Below are 15,514 nucleotides of genomic sequence, written 5' to 3'. Positions count from 1 at the left end.
CACACACACACACATATATATATATATATATATATATATATATATATATATATATATATATATATATATATATATATATATATATATATATATATATATATATATACATATATATATATATATATATATATATATATATATATATATATATATATATATATATATATATATATATATATATATATATATATATATATATATATATATATATATATATATATATATATATAATTCTAAATTAGGTGAGTGAAGTAAAACTTTATAATACATATATTAAACATCCACATATTAGACAGCTGAAGACTATGCGCTAGTTCACCAGGAAACATTTTACTTAAATCTACTGATATGTCAAAATACCTCTCCTATTTTCAGCCTTCATCTCCTCTCTTGTATTTTCCTTTTCTTTTACTGTTTTTTTCTTTTCCTTCCTCCAACCCATTTGTTTCCAAATGGAAGAGTCACGCTCGCTGCTTTTGTTTTCATTAGTTGATGAGTTCATCTATTTTCCTGTCATTTATTTGATGAGCTACGAGGCATTAATTCACAATGGAGTATTATTTTGCTCTCCAAACCCTTGCTGATTATTTTGCATACTAATTTTGAAAAATATCTGGACAATAATCACGAAGTTCTTAAAGAGGTTTAACGAGTGAGGTCAGTTGCTCCTTAGCATGAAATTGAGAAGTAGGTGAGATCATGCGAGAGCTGAGGTGAGATAAAAGGCTAAACGAGGGGGTGCATTTGTGGGGGGGGGGTGCGGCTGGGGGGACTCTGCAAATCCCCTTTAATGCTGCTTACTATAAAAAAACTAATCCATTTTCTTGGACGACTTATGTATCGCGATAATTTATTGACTATCAAATGTCATTTCAAATCACTATCAAGTATCTTCTCGTGTAAGTTTGAGAATTTATATTCTCTTGAACATACATTTGCGATCTCCCTTATACAATGACGGCAGTATTGTTTCTGATTATTAAACTAAAACCAATTTATATCATTGTTTAATTTATTGCAGTGATCTATGTTGATTTAAGCATAAAGTTATGAGCATAGCCAGAATAATAGAGTAATGAATTTTAACACGGACGGCAAGAAAATGGAAACGTTTGATTTAATGAATAGTTGCAAACAAGTAAGCAAGGCAGTTTGGTGTGACTGGGAATGTTTATAGATGCCAAATTGGGAATGTATGAAGGAACTGTTAAGGACACTCTCTTGTTTTCAAGTAAAGTGAAGATGCTATGTGCAGATTAGAGATAAAGGTTTGAAACTCACCCGGTGAACTGTTTGCGCAGACTTGTGTAGATAACATGAGGAAGAATCGTGAAAAGGTTAGCAGAGGTGAATCGATGAATCAGTGGTTCCAGATAGTTTGTTAGCGGTAAAAAATGCAGCGCAATTTCGTTGGTGAAAAAACTATGTAATTCGAAAGTCTTTAGAGGAGGGGAGGGAGAGAGGAGGAAATAAGGATCTCTAGAATATGGAGATTAGAGACATTGGAAAGGTCTGGAGTAGTTTGCAAGAGAATGGTGTCGAGTGTGGAATAGTTATTATGTATATATATATATATATATATATATATATATATATATATATATATATATATATATATATATATATATATATATATATATATATATATATATATATATATATATATATATATATATATATATATATATATATATATATATATATATATATATATATATATATATATATATATATATATATATATATATATATATATATATATATATATATATATATATATATATATATATATATATATATATATATATATATATATATATATATATATATATATATATATATTCAATCTCTTCTTAGCAGTAGGTGGCCCAAACACCTTTCTATTCCACGCAGCTAGAAACGGTGCCCGGTGTCCACTGGTGATCCCCTATCTACGCGTGTGTTTGGAAACAAATGTGAATCTTGCATGCATTGTAAAGAACATTCGAAGTATTAAAAAATAACATGACAGTTATGATAAGTGTCTGTATTTACCCCTGAACCAGGAAACCGCCTTTTGACTGTCTTCTGAAACGTTCATATTATCCTCTATGCGTCCTGAGCCAGGAATCAATAGTGAGTAAAACAAATAAACAATCATTATTTTCTAAAAATGAAAATGTTATGTTGCTTTTATCAATAATGAGCAAAAAGCATCAAAAGGAGATGGCTTTGATGTTGATTACTTGAATGATATTGGTAATAATGACAACGGTGAAATGGACGACGACGACATGAAAGTAAAAGGAAGAAAAAGCTGATTTATTTAATAGTAAGAGAAACTGCTGAAGGTGTAGCTCATTACAATTTGGGTGAGGTGAAAGTTAAGACAAATAAAAGGTTTCTGTTAGAAAGAAAGGAAAGAAAATTTGGTTGTTAATATTACAAGGGCAAAACGGTTTGATAAAAAGAAATGAGAGCATTGACAGAGAAACTAGATGAAAATGGGTTACGATTAAGACCACAAGGAAGTTGAAGACATAAAGTATTATTTTCGTTATCAAGTCAGCACGAAGTGATTGTGGTATAGCAGAGTAAGAAGGTGGTGGTATAGGTGGCATGATGCAAAAAGGACAGGATAAGTGAATAAAAAAGGTTTTATTTGAGGTACAATTGCATAAGAATTATTTGTTATGAAACAGCTATGTGAGAACATTTCAAGTACAGGTAAAACGCGATATGTGGCATAAATCGGCACAGACAGGCTACTGGCAGAACCTACATATGCTGAGGATAAAGATACGTGATTCATAGTGATTATAAGTTTTCAGGATTAATTTGAAGTGTATGTTAGATTGGTTTGGTGTAGAGTTAGGTGTTGTAACAGAGTTGTGTTATACCTGTAAGGCACCTTAATAAAGTTATGGGTGGGTTAATGCAAGAAGTCAGAATATTAGAAGTAGGTGGAATATTTTGTAATAAAATAATAGGTCTTGAGTGGAAAGTGATATGACTGGTGTTTGCAGATGACACAGTACTGATAGCGAATAGTGAAGAAATACTAATAACAAATTTGCAAAGTGTTTGCAACAGGAGAAAGTTAAAAATAATTAGGAGCAACACCACAATTATTAAGAACTGAGGAATGAGTTTTAAAACGGATAACGGAAGGATGGAAGTGCATGAATCTTATAGGTATTTGGAAATCAATACCATGTATTATTGACAGGATAATAGACAAAGTTAGCTGCAAAATTATAGAAGCAAGGCAAGTACTAGGGCATGTGCAAAAAATTAGGAGGAGACTTAGAGTTTTAGGAAACCAGTGTTGGAGTATATGAGAGTATTGTTAAGCCAATTCTCCAGTAGAGAAAGCAAATGAAATGATAGATTTATAACCCATTAGAATGAATTGTTAACAATATAAGTGGTGTAAAAAAAATTAAGAGTACAGAAGTAGTAATAAAGTTGTCATAGGTGAATGGATGGATCAGAGTGTTCAGAGATGGTATGATTAAGTGGAAGGGATTGAAGAAGATATGTTTATGAAAAACTTCTAATTCGAAAGAGTTAGGACACAAGTGAGGAGGAAGAACTAGGAAATGCTGTATAGATAGAATGGAAGCACAAGGGTGAGTCAAAAGGTACAGGCGAGTGGCACAGTGGGTGTGTGGTGTTCGACGCTCCCGGATGAACCACTTATGTAGGTGTATGAGGTGGCGGACTTTGTGTAAATTTCCTGTACAGTATTCATCCTCATATGAAGGTGGTAGTGACCAAACTCTCTCTCTTTTACTATGCCGCGTCTTGTTTGTGGAAAAGAAATAGAGCTGAAAAAATTTACACAATAGACATTGTTTTTTTCAGAAATGAAAACCACTGTTTCCAGTTCCCTCTCCTTTTATAAACGAAAATAGACAAGATATATTTTTTTTTTATCCCGCCTTTGTTAAAATAAGTTCTTTGCTTGAACTAAAACAAATTAAATTTATATATGAGGTTTATTCGTTTTCAAAGGAAGTGGAAATCACTCTGACAGAAGAGAGACAATGATTGTAAAAAACAAAAGGGGTCCAGAACGTTTCTGGAAAATTTTCGCAGTCACTTGATGCAATTTATTCGTTTTGTCCTGTTGTTCATTGTGTGTTAGCAAAAGGAGGTCTGTTGGCAATTTCCGTTCCATACCCTTCATATTCCTACTGTTTCTCTCTCTCTCTCTCTCTCTCTCTCTCTCTCTCTCTCTCTCGTGTTTATGTTGTCTTTCACCATGCGAAAATAGTAGAGACATCATAAAGGAAATGAAAAAAAAGACAAAGAGGAGAAAAAAAAGCTAACCTGAACATAGCGCAGCATCAAAAGAAAATAATATAACTGAAAGAAAAAACAGTACTTTCCTTTTCAGTTGAAAAGGATATCGAATTTCCGTTCTGTCTGTTCGTCTTTTCGTGTGGTTGTCTTGTCATATGTTGCAGGAACATAAAGTCTCAATTTCAAGGACATGAGCTTCAATAACATGTTTAAAGAATATTCGATATTTCGTTATTGAATCGCCTGATTTATATTATTTACCGTCAAAATTCCAGCCATAACTATTTACAATGACAAACAAGTTAATTTTTCTTTCACAGTGAATAGTGAGATACATGTTATTTAGGTAACAATGAAATTCGTGTAAACACTGACGGTGTCTCGAACCATAAACCAATACCTGCTGTGGATGCAACTGAACATTTTACTTCTCCGTCTATAAATGTTCCCTTCTCTTTCTTCCTCTCTCATTGACAACCTTTGCATAGTACTGAAAGACAGAAATCACTGATTTTGTAACTTTGAAGGAGGGTGGAATTGGACGACATGCCGCTCCACCTGTAAAACTACTGTAGATAACCCGACTTGGTCAAGCGAGGGGAAATTTTTATAGTAAACCTTGCCCTCAGTGGTGGGTTCGATCTCAACGGAATGACGACCCGTAAGGCACTGAGCGTATGTTGTAAAAGTAAGCATACCTTAGTTTTACCAGACCACTGAGCTGATTAACAGTTTTCCTAGGGCTGGTCCAAAGGATTAGACTTATTTTATGTGGCTAAGAACCTATTGGTTACCTAGCAACGGGACGCACAGCTTATTGTGGAATCCGAACCACCTTATACCGAGAAATTATTTCTATCACCAGAAATAAATTCCTCTAATTCTTCATTAGCCGGCCGGAGACTCGACCGCGGGCCCAGCAGAGTGCTAGCCGAGAACCCATCCAATGAGGAACCTGAGCATATGTTGTATATCCAGGTAAGGATCCCATAGCAGTTATCACTGTTGGTAATAGACTCCCCCCTCCCCCACCCTGTTGGGCCTCCTGGACGAAATTAATGTTATCGTTCCTAATCTCCCTAAGGCTTCTGGCATGGCAATGGACTGTTCTCAAGAAAACTCAATTTACCAAATTCAAGGTGGTATTAAAACTTTGATACTATATAATAAACCCGAATATCGTCATGGCGCAACCTTAACTCACTGCAACTTCCTCTTTGGGCGTGGAAGTTGGTCAAGGTTTCTAACCTTGCAAACTGACGACAAACTTTGAGCCCTGAAATCAAAAAGTTATTGACAACGACAGACATGTCGTTCAGACAGATAAAGGAAAAGACGTGGTTTATAGGAACCACCAAAAAGTCAATCTGAGAACTATTTGTCTATAAAAAAAAAGATAACAAAAATGTAAAAAAAAACCACGACACTATGAACAACATTCAGGGCACTATCGTACTCCCTGAAAACAATATTGGACCAATTGAAAATAATGTGCAGTTAGACTCTCTTAAAAAGAGGTATCCCAGAGTACAAGATTGAAGTACATATTATACCGAGTAAACAGAGCAATAAACAGACGTTAAGAATCGCAAAAATAAAATTTGAAGGTCAAGATCTACCTAAAACGAAAACAATTTTCGGCCAAAACAGAGAATTAAGACCATAAGTCCCAAAGTCACTAAAGTATCATCATTGTAGTAAATATAAGCATACGAATAAAAACTGTCAAAATGAACCCGTATGTACGTATTGTGGATCTGACGATCATGCCACAAAATGGAAGTGCAATGAAGCGAAGTGTATAAAGTGTGGGCAAGATTTAAAGAAAACATATATATATATATATATATATATATATATATATATATATAATATATATATATATATATATATATATATATATATATATATATATATATATATATATATATATATATATATATATATATATATATATATATATATATAAATATTGTACCATAGTGAATTGAAAATAAAAACAGTACAGCGGACTCGGCAAAGACTTATACCTCTCTTGATAGCGCTGTGGGTAGCATCTACTGGAGTCGCTGAATAGGTTTCGTGTCAAGGGTTCGTGTCCCGACAATATCAATTCATTTATCACTTATATAAATTCTCCTTCCGCGACAATTCTCCAACGGAGATATTCCCAAGGTAGCGTGAATTTGATATTAAGCGACATTTGTAGCTTCATGGTTGTATATAAATCACGGTGTGATAAAAAATTTCATAATAAGAGCTGCGTGTTCCAAACGTACCAATGAACTGTCACGGCGGAGATGGGTCATTGCCGAGGCAAAGTACATTTCCTCGCTCACGACGGGTAAAAACAGTACAGCAGACTCGGCAAAGACTTATACTCTCTTGATATAGCGCAGTGGGTACGTCTACTGGAGTCGCTGAATAGGTTTTCGTGTCAGGGTTCGTGTCCCAACGATATCAATTCATTTATCACTTATATAAATTCCCCTTCGGCGACAATTCTCCAACGGAGATATTCCCGAGGTAGCGTGAATTTGATATTAGGCGACATTTGTAGCTTCATGATTGTATATAAATCACGGTGTGATAAAAAAAAATTATATATATATATATATATATATATATATATATATATATATATATATATATATATATATATATATATTTGTAACTCATGCGCATAAATTGTATAATTTTAGTGCATTTTACAAACTGCGATCAGTTTTTAACTACAATGTCATCGTGAGCCTTTCTAGAAGGCCGCTTTCCGAAAGAGAAAAGTGGTTGCTAAGTCTTTGTTTGGACCATTGTTTAGTTTCTTCCTTTTCTGAATTTAATATACAGCCGTATCTTGAAACTCTTTGCAACAATTTATCACACACTATCAAGGGCAACGTGAATTATGATGATTTAATGTGTGACTTAAGAGCTATACTTAATAACACTGAAAGATTTCCAAAGGCAAACGAAAATAAAATTCCAAATTTATTTAATGAAAGTGACTTGATATGAATAAGGAAACTCGAGAGAAATAAATTCATATTTGACTAATAAAACACTTCTTCGGCCCTTGTCTGGTATACTCATCATCGTGTGTTTACCAAAGAAGGGCCGAAGAACTGTTTTATTTAGTCAAATATGATTTTGTTCCAGAAATGAAAGAAATTCTTAATGACCCTTCAAATTTAGATAATGAAATCACGTGGATCCACTCAAGAACAGCATGTTATTGGAAGACAAGTTAAGCTGCTACTTAATGAAGTTTAACAATGAAAACAAAATAAGTGAATCACAATGCAAAGACTTATATGCTACTGGGTCAACCCCGGCTTTAATGTACAGCTTGTCAAAAGAACACAAACCTCGTATATCTCTTTGCATACAAAACTTATAGCTACATATTAGCTAGATGTATAGTTAATTATGTTAGTAAACAGGAAAAATTACTTCACATTAAGTAATTCACATGACTTTTTTTACGACCTAAAAGGTATGAAATTACAGTGAAACCATTTTGTTTAGTTTAGAGATTTCCTGCTTTTATACTAACACTCCGAAGAGATGGTAATTTCACAAGAAATGAATGTCAAAAGCTGGCTAAAAATAGTATTAGCGACACTTACAATTTATTCAATGGGCAATATTATGAACAAATAGACGAATTAGCCATGGAGTCTCCTTTATCAGCAACATTAGCCAATGTTTTTCCCTGCCATTATACTAAAGAGAATGATTAGAACAATGCTCAATTAACTTTAAACCTAAGTTCTGTCAACGTTATGTGGATGACCTTTTTTTTTTTTTTTGGGAATTCGAGAGTGAACAGCAAGCTAATCTGTTCCTGAACAGATGCAAAACACAATAAAATAGATTTCACAAATTAATTAGAAAAAACAGCCAGTTACCTCTCGTTACCTGTCGATTTTCGGCAGAGTACTGGTTCTACTATTAAGGCCTAAAGGAAACCAACATTTGCCGGTTAAGGGGTGAATGCTTGCTATATGACTTTTGAACTCAATACTTTTAACAGTACTTATTCGAGCTTTTAGACTGAGTAGTGAGTATAAATTATTTACTAAAACATGTTGTTTAAAAAAAAATTAATGATGATGGTTTAAACGAGAAGTTGTTCTTTAACAAACTAAGGGTCTTTTTAAACAAAATCATACTTAATCTTAAACGACTAAACGTATGATTTTTCAAAGAAAGATATGTATTCAGATTTTGACAAATACTTCCCGTAAAAGGCCCCTTCCGTGATATTCAATAACAACTAATCTACTAGATTATCAGAATCCTTTTTTACAGGAAAATTAATACCTAGTTTAAAAGTAGATTCGTCCTGCTTTCCTTGAAGTTTTAACTTTATTGTGTTTAAAAAAAAATTGTTCTTATCGTTAATGTTTTATGAGTAATCATCAATAATATTTAGAAATGAACAGTGTGTTTGGAACGTTGCTTTTATGATGATGACTATAACACAATTAAGTTTATAATTAGATGTTTGGTTCTCGTTATTCATTGTTATAATATATGTATATATGTATATATACATGTATATATATATTTATATTGTCAAGGACATATTCCCCCCTCATGTAGATGCCCGTGCATCATCAATTTTGAAATGCAGTCTGCTATTTATTTGACTGTTGGGCCGGTAAAATTGGCAGGCGATGGGAGGAAACAAGCATAGTTTGAACATGATCAGAGCTGTTAGCACCATTGGGTAGCAGAGAGGCCTCCCCTTTTTACCCCCATCACGTGATGTGGGAGTAGTTAGTGCCTGGGAAGGGTTAATAGGCATAGTGGGACTAGCCACCAGGTAAGACCTTAACCTCTAAGTAATTAATATTTAAGGATGCTTTTCCTCTGCCCTCTTTGCTGGTTGTCTTGACGTGTTTGCAGGAATGTCGGACTAAAGATGAGGCCCCTACAAGACGCCGCTGGCTTTGGAAGAACAGAAGCGTTCTCATCTCAGTACTGGGCGGAAGCTATCGCCCATCTTCTCTGCTTAAGCTGGTTGAAACTCGTCGACGAATGGCCGAGTCGATTGTTTGGCGCTGCAATTATCAGACAAGGTTCGTACATTGCAAATAGTCAGTAAACCAGCCCTTTCCCTTCCACTTAAAAACCCCTTAAATTTCCCATTCCTTTAAACTTTAACTCCTTCCTCCACAAAGCAATTTTCCCTTGTTAAGAGTCCTGCTCGGCCTCCCGTATCTCGCTCATAATGTGCCTTGAATTTCAGTAAAGATCCCGTGATAATCATCCAGTTGTCCCTTCTCCAGTGCAACTTAAGGGCAAATTAGGCTAAGTAATACAAGTGTTTAAATTTACTCTTTGGGTGATGGCGATCACGTGTTCCTTGTTAAAAACCCAATCAATTACGATTCCCCTACTATGCTTACATGATTTCCTTATAATTATCTGCTGGGCTACGTAATGGTTAATATTAAACATGTGAAATGTGTACCATTTTATAGGGGGATTCCATTTCCTTCAGTGTGTGCCACCGTTTCTAATCCAGAACCTCTCTTTCAGGAGAGACCTGCTGATCCATTGCATTCTGTGTCCGATAATATTGACTGCCTTTCAAATTCTGAAAATATTCCTGGTCGCAGTTCGATTCCTGAAGTCCGTTGTGGCCCCGCCAAATTTTATATGAATTATATTTCCCCATCCTGGAGTTCAATCCTTAGCAGCCATTAATGAAGAACCCTTTAATGTAATTTTGGCCTAACCTAGGTTATTATTACTATAACGGGAATAAATGTATTGTACATTGCCCCTTATTAATTACCTTGCTTGTTGCCAATCACTGCAGTATTGCTCTCTGTATATATTTAATGAGCCTGCCCGTTGGGTACCATTTTGCATTGTTTGTCTCCTTGTTTAATTGCTAAATCTCTGTAAATAAACCCCTTTAAATTGTAAAAGAAATTTAATTCCAAATGGTGACCTTACTCATTCAATTGTAAAACCAGGGAAAATCTAAAGTAATTTTCCAATTACTTCCCTATGTTCATAATCTGGGCGCACTTGGTTCCTTTGCAGTCATAAGTTTTAAATTTGTGCAATTCTCTCCCCAACCAAGACGACCAGTTTATGACAATATATATATATATATATATATATATATATATATATATATATATATATATATATATATATATATATATATATATATATATATATATATATATATATATATATATATATATATATATATATACCATGTATTTGTAATGTAATAAATATGAATATCAAAGTTTAATACAGTGAACAGAATATAGCAAAACACCAATAGAAAATCCCCTTCTTCCTTTCGTTAACGTAGAAATCTGGATGGGAAATCCCATCTTCTTTCTAAATAAATGTCTATTGCGTCAATGGCAAAACAGATTTTCCGAAAAGAGGCAGCTGATGTTCTCTCAGTGCCACAGAGTATCGGAAACGACTCAGGATAAAACGTGAAAGGATCCTAAACAAGCACATAAATACCTTCACCAATTTCCTCTTCCAACTGTATTGATCTTTTGGATGGAAATAAATCAGGTGATGCGATCTACCGACAGAACGTTTGGCTTCTAATGTCAGTAAAAATTTAAAGAAGAAGCATTTATTGCTTTTAACTTTCTTATATAGTATACTTCTTCAGCCTAAGATTTTAGAGTACGTATACGTTTCAAGGAATTAAAGTTGCTTTTTTATTCATTACAAAGAGTTTTTGGCAAAAGACATTCTCTTACATTTCCAATAAGAAAACTCCTCTTAAATAATCCAGTACCCCTCAACTGGCCTGGGTGAGTGCACCGTAATAAAGGCAAAAGGAAAATTGAAGAAAATTATCACAGACATGGTTCCAGCCTAATATGTTCCAGTTGAAGGCACACGTTTCAGGAGACACGAGGAAAAGCTTTGAATCAGTGTTGCATAAAAGATTCGAGTTGGATGAAAATATTATAGGGCAGACTTTGATTTTTCTTTGTGTCTGAAGAGAAAAAAAAAAAAAAAAAAAAAAACGAAAATTCCTAGGTGGAAAGTTCAGACAGCCTACCGGTCGGCACCGATTAAATAAAACAACAATTCATCCTTTCGCGTTAGGAAACCTAAAGGGAAATATATCTTAATGTATAAATCATAAGAAAATATATCACACAATTCATAATATAAAAAAATGCACCTGGTTACAAAAGAAAATGCGTACACACATACATAGCCTATACACACACACAGTGCAGGGTATGTAACATGCAGGGCATGAAGACTGCACTGACAATATTTATTTTACACTTGCCACAATTGTAATTCAGATGATGATCTGAAGTGATACTAATGCCTTTTGTTTTGTATTTTAGAAATTCAGAAATATATATATATATATATATATATATATATATATATATATATATATATATATATATATATATATATATATATATATATATATATATATATATATATATATATATATATATATATATATATATATATATATATATATATACATATATATATATATATATATATATATATATATATATATAAATATATATATATATATATATATATAATAATATATATATATATATATAAATATATATATATATATATATATATATATATATATATATATATATATATATATATATATATATATATATATATATATATATATATATATATATATATATATATATATATATACATATATATATATATATATATATATATATATATATATATATATATATATATATATATATATGTATATATACATACATATATATATATATATATATATGCATGTGTGTATGTACAAATGTATATGTATAATATTTATTTTCCTGTAAGAAGTAATATTAAAAGAAGTATAGAGGCTGACAGAAAGTAGTTCCTTGCATGCAGGATATCGCCTATATAGATTTAAACAAAAAATGATTTTCAAAACAAGAAACAAAAGTTCTTAACATGAAATATTTCGCTTGTTTAAATTTTGCTCTTTTATTTCTTTTTAATTCATTTGTTTCATTTATTTATTCATTGGTTCATTCATTTTATCTTTTTACTTAGGTTTTGTTAATCTTATTTATTTGTTGTTTCTCATTTTTTTTTATTCATTCAATGTAAATCATTTCCTTTGTTTATTTATTAGTGTTATCTAATTTTTATTTATATATTTGACTTTTTGTAATTCAGTTTTTGTTTACTTATTTATTTGTTGTTATTGTCTGAACGGACTGACATGAAAAAAATGTCAACAAATATAAGCTGTGCTCTAGTGGAAAATGGAATGACGCACGTCAAAGTTCTTTGGAAAAAGGGTGTGAAGTCTAACGCAGATTATTATTATTATTATTATTATTATTATTATTATTATTATTATTATTATTATTATTATTATTTTTATTATTATTATTATTATTATTCAGAAGATAAACCCTATTCATATGGAACAAGTCTACAGGGGCCATTGACTTGAAATATAAGCTTCAAAGAATATGGGTATTCATTAGAAAGAAGTAAGAAGATGTAAAGGGAAAGTTGAGATCTCACGTATTAGAAAAATAATTTAATAAATAGATAAAAATAAATGAATTATAAAAATGCAAGAACTGTATCAGGGTAGTAATGTATTGCATCTTCGCTTGAACTTCTGAAATTCCAGTTGCACGACATCCTCTGGGAGACCGTTCTACAATCCAACAGTGTGAGGAATAAATGACCTCTGGACCTGAGAAGTACGACAGCAAGGCAAATTTACTGTAAGTTGGTGCTGCTGTTCAGCAAATCTGGTTGCTTTCGACAGAAAAAAAGGGGATCAGGGGTCAACAGTAAAAGTGAAAGATCTCTGGTAAAATATTAATTATGAACAAGGGACAAACAGAAGACCATCCGTTGATGGTCCAAGTCATAACTGCTAATGTTAGGGAACAGAAACCTACTACCACGAACCACTCTATCTAAAAGAGATAAATCCCTGGCAGAAGCAGACATCCACAATGGAGAACAATATTCGAGGAAAGGAAGGACAAATGGCCTAAAACAGGTTGCACTGATCTTGTATATGAGGCCTTACGTACTTTCGTGTGGCATTTACTGATAGTTTCATTAGATGTTTCTCAAGAGTAAAGCGTGAGTTAAAAGTTACACCAAGAATAGTTAAAGCTTTAGACTCATTCAGCAGAATCCCATCAGCCTGAAGGGGAGGATGGGTTGGCAAATCTGTACGAGATCTGCTAATCAAAAGTGTTTCATTTTACTGGAGTTCAGCCTCATAACCCACCGACTACACCTTCTCTGATCCACTCCATGTCAAGATTGAGACCAAGGCCTCTTATACACGATACTTGGGCAAGTATGGTTTTGTCGAACGCTTCGGATCAGTGTCGAGGTATGGTATTGAAGCATTGTGCTCACGCCTGTTGATCGGAGAACGAGTTTACATGGAACCTGCTAACTAAAACCATTCAGTGGAAGAGACACTCCTGAGCAAGATAGTCATGCCTTGGTAAACTGAGAGACGACGGATGGCTGCACTTTTGTGCATTGTGAGTGCAGGGTTGGTTTTGAAGAAGAGAAGAAAAAGTGTTTAGGTCAAAGAATGGTTACAGAACAAAATATGTGGATCATATTGCCAAATATCTGATGCATTAATAAGTTTCATTTCTTTCCTGTATTGACTGCGTAGTGTGTTTATTTTCTTCTTTAATATTTCTAGTGAGCACGGTGGATTAACATTTTCTACATAATCAAGAACTCCCGCATACGCTTTGCACTTTTCATTTCGATTTATATAAATGTCACTTTTACCTTGTATAGACGAGGCCGGTCCCTATACCGTTCAGTCAGTTGTAAAGTAAGGGCCTTTGTCCACTCAAAATGCCTGGCTGATGTTGCAGACATTGGTAAAGCGTCCATTGCTGCTGTTATGTACAGAGCGCTAATGGAATGTCAGGGGTCAACGGAGGTGAGCACGCAAATATTCAGCTCACTCGTAGCTGCCCGGGAAGTGTAGGTGGTTCAGCGCTTCTGTCTACACGAGCAGTTTCCGAGCACAGCTTCGGTACCATGCTTCGAAACCTTACTTGGCCAAGTATTGTGCATAAGAGCCGTAAGGGCAACTTTATTTCTCATAAGTGGAGACTTTACTACACCCACATACTGAACAATCTTATTTTCCAGGCCAACAACTATATCAGTTGTGTGCACTAAAATTAACAGTGGACCAAGAACCTTTGTGGAACTCCAGACACAATAGGTCTTGGTTTGCTAGAGACCCCATCAGCAGCAACTCGTTGCTGCCTACCTGTAAGGAAATCTTAAAGTAAACTTAAAACAAATCCTACAATTAATAACTACTGGCCGCTCCCGAACCATCTGGTGAAATATACAAGAATAAGAAGGATTTCAACGACTTTCGTGTAAAATAACCTGGAAAAACTGGGACTGGGTGCATAAAAATATTAAATTAAGATATATTTTTTTTTTAATAATGTTCACATGCCAGTAATCAGAAAATTACCTGGTCGTAGGAATATTTTGAATCAAACTGGTTAATTTTTCAGATTAAGTATTCGAGATATGGCAGCGACGTTGGAGGGTACAACCTTGACGTTGGCCATTGGGATGAGTTATGATGCTAGCAAATTTCCATCCAGAATGACAGAAAAATAAAGAACTGTGCAGACAACCTGTTGCGAGAAATGATATCAGCTGAACTCAGGCCTAGGAGCCCGCAACAACCCATAAGAAAGGTAGTTCCAGGTCCCCACTGGGAATTAAGGATGGTGAGTAAAAGGTGCCACCCAATAGCCGCCCGCTAGCGAAAAGAAGTGTACCAGCTCCAGAAAATTTTAATAAGACCTGAAAGTCTTGAATTCAGGGGTGCCAAGTGGGCACAGTTGATAGTCATTAAAGATATCTGTGAATTATGAATGTGTCAGTGCACCATCGTTTAGGGCGTGGACCGCTGGGTATATCCTTCATTAGTGCCGCTTAGCTGGAGTGAATTTTTTCCTTGGATCTATTTAGCGAGCTGTTTTCTATGTTACTGTTTATTTAATAAAGTAAATAGTCAGTAAGCACCAATGGTGTAAATAAAGTTTTTGTTTTAAGAGACAAGGAAAATCATGATAAAATTTCGTATAAAATTTACTCATCCATAAAACTTTATAAACATTTCACAGCATGCAAGCATAAGATTATACATGAAATATAC

Source organism: Macrobrachium rosenbergii, chromosome 55 (genome assembly GCF_040412425.1).
Source record: "Macrobrachium rosenbergii isolate ZJJX-2024 chromosome 55, ASM4041242v1, whole genome shotgun sequence".
Lineage (NCBI taxonomy): Eukaryota > Metazoa > Arthropoda > Malacostraca > Decapoda > Palaemonidae > Macrobrachium > Macrobrachium rosenbergii.
This window is presented reverse-complemented; position numbering follows the sequence as displayed.